Source organism: Camellia sinensis, chromosome 6 (genome assembly GCF_055761805.1).
Source record: "Camellia sinensis isolate YWXY chromosome 6, ASM5576180v1, whole genome shotgun sequence".
NCBI classification, from domain to species: Eukaryota; Viridiplantae; Streptophyta; class Magnoliopsida; order Ericales; family Theaceae; genus Camellia; species Camellia sinensis.
The window spans coordinates 205,222,955-205,233,003 of record NC_138966.1 but is presented as its reverse complement, the minus strand read 5'-3'; the positions used below and the strand labels follow the sequence as shown (position 1 = coordinate 205,233,003).

The 10,049-nt window shown below is 37.7% G+C and overlaps 1 long non-coding RNA gene across 1 annotated transcript; it reads right to left on the bottom strand.

Moving 5' to 3' along the window:
• Nucleotides 1-6,226: 6,226 nt before the first annotated feature.
• On the bottom strand, nucleotides 6,227-8,951 carry LOC114306773 (uncharacterized). Its single transcript, XR_014331914.1, has 3 exons — nucleotides 8,818-8,951; nucleotides 7,734-7,926; nucleotides 6,227-6,482 (listed from the first exon to the last, which is right to left on the bottom strand). It is a non-coding gene; the product is annotated as an uncharacterized LOC114306773 (long non-coding RNA).
• Nucleotides 8,952-10,049: the final 1,098 nt, after the last annotated feature.

Below are 10,049 nucleotides of genomic sequence, written 5' to 3'. Positions count from 1 at the left end.
CTGTCGACAGAAGTTTAAAACAGTTGGTGGCCATGAAATAAACACAAGAAAAGGGAGCTCGACAGATAGAAGTGGAGGTTTAGTATTGATATCCGTATGCTGTTTTTGTGGCCCATCATTGCATGATCCCACACGTCTACACCATAACTGCCACTGTAATTGCCCCCTGACTTCGAATCTTCAAGTCCACTCTGCCAAATATTGACTCTTCCCTGTCGACCTTCCTTTTTACCATTGTGGGGCATGTCCCTCATCATTATGAGACAAAAATCGACAGAATATTGTCCACTAAACACAACCACAATCCTTGCAAACTGGGTCAATGAACCGCAATACTTGGCCACTCACTGTTACTGCCCCTGACTATGAATCATCAAACTCTGCCAAATATTGAATTTTCCCTGTAATTTAATCAAAATATATTCAATGTCGCTAAACTTGAAAATACGTTTGAAATAACCTTTTTCTGTATTGTAATGACTTAAACACAATTGTTGTCCTACATTTTACGTAACGAAAATACACAACTTATTTATATCAAAAACAAAATATACATCTCGGGTTTATAATCAAAAAAATGGGAACTACTTTTTTTTTAAAAAAAGTTCACTCATATTTTCACCTACATTCTGATTGGATATTAGATTAAAAATTCCTCTTTGCACCTATTTTTCCTACATCCTCCCAACAGCTGCTCCATTCAACTAACATTGAATCTTGCATGCCACCTGACTTACACGCTGGAGCAGTTACTGGCAGTGCTCATGGATTTAGTGGCCACCCTCCAAGAGGAAACATGAACGAATTGGGAGTCTGTATCTGTCGAGGAAAGGCTAAAAGGACCTGGGCACAGGTGGCAACTTCAATTATATGCACTTCGACAGGTACAAGTGAAGCTTTTATGTGGTTTCAATACATGGAAATGACCGTGCAGTTACAGAAGTTGCACAGAAGCAGTTGCAGAATTGGCAGATCATGGGGTCGTGGGAATTTTATAGCTATAAAGGGAAGAATGTTTGCACAGAGAGAGGACACGAACAACAACACAACTTACTTTCTACATTGTAACTTCTGTGTAGTTTTTTCCCTTCTACTTTCTACTTTGTTACAAACAACACAACAACACAACAACTTACTTTCTACTTTCTACTTTCTACTTTGTTACCATCAGTTCATCGAAAGAAGTCTTCATCCATTTCAGGCATTTGAACCAATACCACAATTGCTTGATTTTCTTCTTGAACTTGTCAACTTTAAATTACTGCTTCGTTGCTGTCCATATAGGCCCACCATAATTTTACTAACAATAAACCCTTACTTCCATAGTAAACATTAAATAATTTCACAACTCCTGTTCGTAACTCGTAATTCATATACCGATCGGCATGGAGATAAAGTAACGAGTTCGTTGGGTTACTTTCTCCAAGTAACACCCAAAATTAACTGCCACTTGGATTATATACAAAATGCATGTGCTGGTATGTAATTTTGCAAACCCACTTGGACAAAATTCGTATTTTACTCGAAATATAATACTAATTTACCGACACAAGTCATAACAAATCAATACGAAGCGAAACACATCGTTAGTTGATAAACCACACCGCAAAAAACCCTTCAGTTAGATCCAACCAAATATGGAACAGAAACAAGTAACCCGCAATAGGAATCTTGGAATACAGACATAAGTCAATTTCCCACCCAAAACAACACACAGACAACCCATATATATCTCACCTCACCTTCAATTAGTTTTGAAAATGACAAGTCACTGCAAACACAAATGACAACATCACTCTAAACAATATGGGAAATTTACAACTCGTGGCCTTGTACATAAGTAACGTTGTGCCATTTCCTGGCATTGTACATAACCAATTATTTACACGTTACGTACAGCAATCCGTGCAAAATGAAAACTACATACATTATTTCCATGTGTTTTCAATAGCTAAGGGAATAAGTAAATCATACAAATTATACAATTACCTGATTCACCTCATCAATTGTGTTCAAATCATTTTTCCACACTGCTGCTTCAACACTACCGTATTGGCCCACAGGCTGCTTGGAATCAGGAGAAACATCGAAAAATAGTCGCCATTGCTTAATGTGCGGTGTACTTGGATCCACCAACCCATTTTTGCAGCGAACGGGCAATGACTCCGCATTATACTCACGGTCAGTTATGTGGGGTGTATCTGCATCTGAGTTAGTACCCACTGTTCGGCTAAACCGAACCTTAGGACACGTTCGCTTTGTGTGCCCAATGTATTTGCAATTCCCACATTTTCTTGGTCTTCGACAGTTGGACGAGGCCCGTCCTGGGTTCCCTTTTGTCTTCACAACATCAGGATCTTCTACTCCAAATTGTCGACGGAATGAATGTTTCCCTTTGTCTCTATTCCCATCGTTCAAATTCCTCTCATATAACTCCTTCATCCGGCTCGTCATCGGAAGACATGCATCCCTAGCATCCTTGAAACCTTCCGTTGATTGCGAGGCATAGAAACACATTTCGTTGTAGGAAGAACACAATATCCCATACCTGGCCGTCTGTGTTGTAGTGCTATCAATTGAGGGTTGAGGCCATTGCTGGCCATCCTTGCTTGCAGCCCTTGTCCATCTATGCAGCACACAAGTTGGGAAAATTTGCGTTAAATTTTCAGCTTTCATAACACATATCATGTGGCAGCAAGGTAGCCCCAACGACTCAAACTTCATGCAAGAACATCTCATTGCAGCATCCATTGGACTGTGTGTTACTATCCATGATCTGCCCTTCACTCTGTACTTATGAATACAGTAGCATTTCTGACCATCTAGCAAAGGGAACACGTCCTTCACATTCAACTTCCCCTCTTCTAAGATTTCATCACGGAACATTCTAAATATATTTCGGGTGAATAGCTCAGCTCCATGTCTCTCTATATCTCGCAATGGAGTAATCAATACCGGAAAAGTGTTATTTGTTTCAGCATCATCTCCAGCCTCGTTATACCTTATCCTTGCAAGAGCCCGATCATAGTGCCTAACAAATTCATATAGTTTCAATTTGTGTTGGAGGAAGGGATTGAAATAAGCATTCATACACTCCGAGCGCTGAGTGCTCTTCATCCCAGCAAAGAAATGTCCACGCATATATGCCTCAGCCCACATATGACGCTTCTCATATGTCTCCAACACCCAACTGTTGGTTTGAAGTCCAAATTTTTCGACCATTGTCGTCCAGCCATGCTCAAACTTTGTCTCATCCGTTTCCATGTCCATGCACTGCTTGAAAGCATATGCAAAGCCACTTATGTGAACATTTGAAACAGCATTTTTCCCAAGATGCCAATTACATAATCGATGTCTTGCATATGGAAATACTCTTCTGATTGCCTCTCGCATCGCCTTATCCCCATCTGTCAGTACGGACACAGGTGCTTTATTGCCCATCGCCTCCATAAATGTTTCCAAAACCCATGTGTATGTCTCAATTGTCTCATTAGCTAGCAAAACACATGCAAATATCGTGGTCCTAAAGTGGCTAGTTACACCAGCCAACATGACAAAAGGTTTCTTGTATGCATTGGTTCTGTAAGTTGAGTCAAATATCAACACATCACCAAACTTTGCGTAGTTGGCCCGCGATTTCGAATCTGCCCAGAACAGATTTTGTAACTTGTTATCGTTACACACATCATACTTGTAAAAAAAACGTGCATCAACATCAAGTTTTGCGCATAGGTAAACCAACGCACCCTACGCATCACCATCCTCAACTTCTGCTCTACGTTCGGCTTGAATATGGTTGTGCAGATCCGTACGGATGAAACCAACATTCTCATAAGACCCGGACTGATTTACCATATAGTCCATGATTTGGCTAATCTTCACACCGACATTGCGCATAGCCATTGCTTGAGCTTTGTCAGCGCTGTTTAAACTACGATGTGACCTCAGATACATCACACAGTGTTGTTCCGCCAATTCATGGTTGTGGTCTGCGACGAAGTGAGTCACAACATACTTTCCCCCTTCACCAGCATCCGCATCGTACCGTATGCGAAATTGGGCTTTGCAACCTACTCTTGTTAGTGCCTTGGGAGCTCTACTCTTCTCAGCAACACGGTCCAAGTATTTTGGTAATCTCTGACCTTCCCTTGAACACAACCACAGCCTACTAACGACCTTTCCCTCTTTATTTGTGTTAAATCTGGATTTTCGTATACTAAATCCCTTGGCTTTAGCATACGCATTGTAGAAATCTTCTCCATCTTCGACCGAATCAAATTTCTATTCCAGAATAGCACGTTCAACATCACCAACCATGTCATTGCGATGAGCATCGTCAACCATTTCTTTTTTCACATCGGCTCCGCCATCTTCAACGTTCATGTTGGTTGCTTCTTCATTGCTCGGACCAACTTCGCAACCATGATCAGGTTCTGCCCGACTTTCATTCATCAAACGAATGTCATCTGCTTCATTTGGAATGTCATAATCATCACATTCCCTTTTAACTTCCGCTGGGGCCATACTGCACATGACATTACTACAAACAATTACTTGATGACCGAAAATTGTTAACACAAACACAAACATGACATTTTCACACGGTTTACCTGTTTGTGCAAACACAAACACTCGCTTGAGAAAGAGAAAGAGAAAGGTTAGCTGCCAATGGAGGGGTTTCCGTTGGAGCGAAGCATAGAGCGGTTGAAGTTAGGATGGAGGTTTAGTTGAGGGAAAATAGCTGAAGTGAACGGGCCAGAGAGACAGAGAGGGAGACAGAGAGAGGGAGACAGCTCCATACCTCATATCTAGTTGGAGAGAAGGGCTTCACTTCAGCAATGGAACCAACACAGCCTTCTAGTTACGTTGTTGTTGGAAATCGCCCGTTATACTGTTCCCTACAGAGCTTCGTCAATGGAACGAACCCAACAGGGGCTTCTCCCTGTTAATGGAAATCAACGGTTACATTGACTCAACCTTACACAGAGAGGAGAACAGAGAGAGATAGAGACGAAATACAGAGAGTGAGTGGGATGCAATCATGCAAATACAAGCATTAACCGGTTGCCCCGGTTTCAACTTTTTCACGATTAAACAATTCAATGGTCTTGATCAATTATTGTTAGCTAACGGCTAACAATTGGGTTGCATATGGTGTGCAACCTTAAGGGGGTTGCACACTTAAGCATGACCCTTGATTTTAATGTTCTTAAACCTTAAATCTTTAAAACCAATTAATTTCAATATTCTTAAATCTTAAATCTGTAAAACTAATTTATTTTGGATATGTTTATATCTCTATACATGATGATGGTGTGTGAAGCATGTTTTGTGTTTTTATATATGAAATTTTTGAATGGATAGAATACATCCCATATTATCCTTAATGGTATTTTCATTTGAAGATGTTATTGAAATATAAATATAATTTGTTAATAATGTGTGCTAAGAGGATTAATGGTGTGTAAATAGAATTTCCTTAATTGAAAAGATAGATGGAAATTATTTTCCTCCAATCTATCATGTACGAATTCTTATCCACTATAAAATCATTATTATTTTAGAATATCTTTTTATTATAAAATCTCTATTTAAAAATATAAAGTTCAATATGGATAGATTTTAGATGATTATCACTTGAAATCATTTATATATATATATATATATTTAATAAATTACACTGAGATGTATATACTCTATCGTTAAATATATTTGGTATATTTTTATAAATAAATAAAAGTATTGTTGAGACGTTGATGAATTAGATATTATAATGATGGAAAAATTTATCTAAGATTCTTGTCTAATTTTTAGTAAGACGAGAGGTCTGCAATAATATTTTTTGATACCTAAGGTTCTTCAATCTTATTTTAGGTTATAAAATACCAAATTTACCCTTCTTTATAACATATATTGTTTTGGATTTTGGGAAACTGAACATTTTATTGCTGTTTTGTAGGAGGTTTCGCGGGAATGGACTTGACGATGGAGATTTTGTAGGAGATTTCGTAGGGATTTTGTAGGTGTTTGTCACACCCCAAATCCGTCCCTAAAAGTTTGGGCATCACCACTTCAGAAACGAACATTTAACTTGATATATATATGAGATATGGGGCCTGAACGGAAGCATTAATATTTTAAAATAACAGAAAACCATCTCCATTGAGCTATAACTACCATGCCAGGATCACTAACGGAACGTAAGGCAAATAAACATACAGTGACGTGCATCTGAGAATTTAGCTATATGCTTACACACATACATATACAGACCCAGCCCTCAAGATTGGGCGTACAGCAAAAACATTGAAAGGTAAAAGGATTATATACACTTCCTCTTTAGACAGACAATCAGGGTACAAAATCAAAAGTTTAGCAAAACTCCATAAAATAAGTTGCCTTCATCTAAGTGCCTGGACACCCTGAGGTTGACATAAGAGGAACGGATGCCTTGGGTTGAGACTGACCTCCAGGTGGAGTGCCTACAGAAATAGACATAGCATAAAGTGAGCCAAACTCAGTGAATAGTAGTACGTAACAATTTAACAATTAACTTGAATTACAATGTACATGTATAAGGGCGTAGGACATATAGTTAGTTTTATCCTGTAATTATTTTCATAATGGCCTTAGGCCTATGGTTTTCAGCCCTTAAACAAAACGGCATTAAGCCCTTAAACGGACAGCATTAAGCCCTTTTCATGCATATATGAACTCAAGAGGTGGCTCGCACGGATTCTAGAGGTGACTCGCATGGCAGCACTTAGTTCTGTGCAGCACTTTGTTTCATACTAACAGACCATACAGAATGGCCATAGGCCCAGATGTCACAAATTGGCCATAGGCCTCACAGATGTTACAGAACGGCTATAAGCCTCATAACTTTCACAGAACGGCCAAAGGCCTCATAACTTTCACAGAACGGCCAAAGGCCTCATAACTTTCACATCGGCTTTAAGCCCAGTTCACAAATGTATGGACTCAAGAGGTGGCTCGTACGAATTCTAGAGATGGCTCGCATTGCAGCACTTAGTTCCGTACAACACTTTGTTCCATACCAGAAATCATTAGGTCTTAAAGACCGAACCATCCATATCATGTCAGAGCATAGCATAACTGGAACAGATAAACAGAACAAATTCATACATATTCTTAATTATGCTTAAATCATAAACAGAAATCAAAGTTCATACTTGATTATATTTGGTACTTTCAATAGCGCTAACAAATCAATATAGGGCATACTTGTTAGTTCCATAACGGAACCTTCGGTACCAGGAACTTGTAACATACTTGAACCACGGTATTATTACCCCCGAGCAAGGGCCATAAGACCACGGTATTCTTACCCTCGGATAAGGGCCTTGTGCTAAGGATGCCATGAATACTTATATATATATGGATAATCATTCATTAATTCAAAACGTAACATATCAGAAAATAGAACATTTCTTGCCATATCATGTCATTACAGTACGCTTAACAAAGACAAAACAATTTACATTCTAACGTGGGTTACATAATGATGTTAAACCTTTGCATTCATGTCGTAGATTCTAAACGATCTCAGGTCCATACGTAACATAACAGAATAACCTTGGATTCATACAGATACCATTGTTCAAGGATGAACATAAGTTCCATTTATTCTTTAAGAAGTAACGTAGTATGCTAATAAATAATAGAGGGTCAATATTTGTTATTGACAGAACAAAATGATTCCAAAGTCATACTGATGTGCGCACATCTTTCAATGTTCATATAAGTTCACACTGATTTCCAATCGTCATAAATGTTTGTGTACCACTTACGAAGAACAGAGTGTTAGTGACAATAATTATCAACAGTAAATAAAATATACATTTCTGTACTGCTACTCACAATGATTGGCTCCCGGTAGCAATGGGACGGTGTCCTCGTTTCGACCTACAGCACAGTGCACAATACATAATATGAGATTATACTCGATCCTTTACTTATTCTCTTTGATCATTCGATCAATTAGCCATGGTGGTACCAAGCTCATTATTCCTTAATAAGTTATAATCCATGTCTCAGAAAACAAGAGAAGTCGATAGGAAATGGTTTAGGTGAAGAAATGGTACAAAATTGGTTGACAAAAAGTGAACAGTTGTCACTAATTTGGGCATAACTATTTCTGTATTTAGAATTTGGAAATGAGACTACTGCCATTGGAAACTAGACTTCTGGGGCTTAATTTTAGGCTCAAGAATCACTCAAAACGGAGTCTCGAGAAAAAAGATATGCTTATTCAAAGTTGGCTGGACAAAGTTGTCTCCCGCACGTGCGGGAAACAGAGCCGCACGTGCGGCTCTGGGCAGTTTGCTGTCCGAAAATGGCTCTTTTTTCTCCAACACTTGGTTTTTCCATTTTTAAACTTGGTTCTTAACATAAATCACTCAAAAACATGTAAAATTATCTCATAACATGATAAACTAACATCAATCAAGTGCAATTCCATTTTAAACAAATCAATCTTTGCCTCAAAAATAGAAATTCAAGTCTCATCTTCTATATAATCAAGCTTCTATAATATATACCCCAAAATCATACAAATACATCTTACACATGGTTGATCTTCACACCACAACTTGGTATTCCATGAATCATTCTTAAGATTGAACCCAATTCAAGCAAATTTAAAGAAATCAAGGTTCAATTCCTTGAGTTTAACTCATTTCATTCATAACCCAACACACTTGTTCATTTGCATATTAATTTTCCCCAAATCCATCATTGATTTCATGTAGTAGATGCATTATTTACAAAGATAATAGTTGAAGCCACATACTTTACCTTAATTCCTTGTTTTTCCCCTTTAATCTCTTCAATTTTCCATGCTTCCATGGATGATCCTCTGTCCCTCTCTGTCTCTTTCACGGTTCTCTCTCTCCCTCTCCCTTAGATATTTTATTTGACTTCAAAATGATAAAACCCCCAACTCACATGGCCTATCCATATATGTATATATCACATACTTAAGCTTAACACAAGGGAGAGCCAAACGTGGCCTTACGAATCGCGCAAAATTAAATTTCAATTAAACTTTCCAGATGATTCTAAAAATTGTGATGATCATAAATATGCCCCCTGTTCTGGTTTCTGAAGCCTCTAAGGCCTTCAATTTGCAATACCAAGTTAACCACCCAAATCTACATTAACGAATCAGACAAATTAGATTTCCAATTAAGTTTCCCCAATAGTTCTAAAAATTTCAATTAACACATCCAAGTCCTCAATTGTGATTTCTGAACCCGTAAAGGTCGGTAATTTCAATTTTAAAGCCGTGGCCAAACAGTTAATTCCTCAATTTAAACACATATCATTAAATTAAAATGCATTAACCCATAAGGCTGTAAAGGTAATATTTAATACGGATTTTAGGGTCGTTACACTAAAAGTGAGTAAAGACAAAATTTAATCAGTTTAATCATCCCTAATCAAATTTCTACAAAAATACTTATTATTACTTAAAAATTATGCTGATCTCAGATGTAAAATCAATTTCAGGTAATTAAGCCTCTAAGGCTTCTAATTTCTGATTCAATCATTATAATTGTGACAGATGCTTTCCTTACCAAGCAGATAGAGGTTTCAATTTATAAGAGACATGTGCTTAAACGAAATTTCTCTCGAGATTTCACATTAAACATTTAAATGCACATAACAAGGGACTAAATTATGCCAGAAACACATACAAGGGTCGGGTTATTACAGTGTTACAGTGGACTTGACGATGGAGATTGCTGTGATTGTGTAGATGTTAAAGTGATGTTGATTATTTTTGTTTTGATTTCCAGTGGAGTTGAATCAGGTATGTTTTGATGGAGATTCCATATGGATTTCGATTTCTGATTTGATTTGTATGTAAGGATTCCGATTTCATATTAATTTTTCGAGTATATTTTGAATTAGGTTTTTATTTTCAATTTTGATCAATTTGAGAGAGAGGTCAGCTCAGTGAAGTTGTTTTTGATTTTTGGAATTGATTTTTCATTCTCTATTATTGATCAATTTCAGAGAGAGTC